Source organism: Triticum dicoccoides, unplaced genomic scaffold (genome assembly GCF_002162155.2).
Source record: "Triticum dicoccoides isolate Atlit2015 ecotype Zavitan unplaced genomic scaffold, WEW_v2.0 scaffold40470, whole genome shotgun sequence".
Taxonomy (NCBI): Eukaryota; Viridiplantae; Streptophyta; class Magnoliopsida; order Poales; family Poaceae; genus Triticum; species Triticum dicoccoides.
The window spans coordinates 64389-64786 of NW_021269766.1; positions in this window are offsets into that span (position 1 = coordinate 64389).

Here is a 398-nt window from a genome sequence, read left to right on the forward strand (position 1 = left end):
ATTACCCCCCCTGCTGACACTGACATGTGGGCCCTAGTGTCTTAATCCTTAATTAAACTAAAATAAACCCCCCCTGACGCTGACCAGTGGGCCCGACCCCCCCTAACCTTTTAATTAAACTAAATAAACCCCTGTTAACCCCCTGTCACTGACGTGTGGGTCCCACACGTCAGGTTTGACCCGGACCAGCCCGTTGACCTGCTGACGTCACTATGACGTCAGGCTGGCGCATTAATTCAATTACTGGATTTATTAATAATCAGGAAATTCCAGAAAATTGTATAAACTTCAATAATTCATAGAAAATTAACCGTAACTCCAAATTAAATAATTTATATATGAAAAATTATCAGAAAAATTCAAGGAATCCATCTGTACCATTTTCATGCATGTTAGAA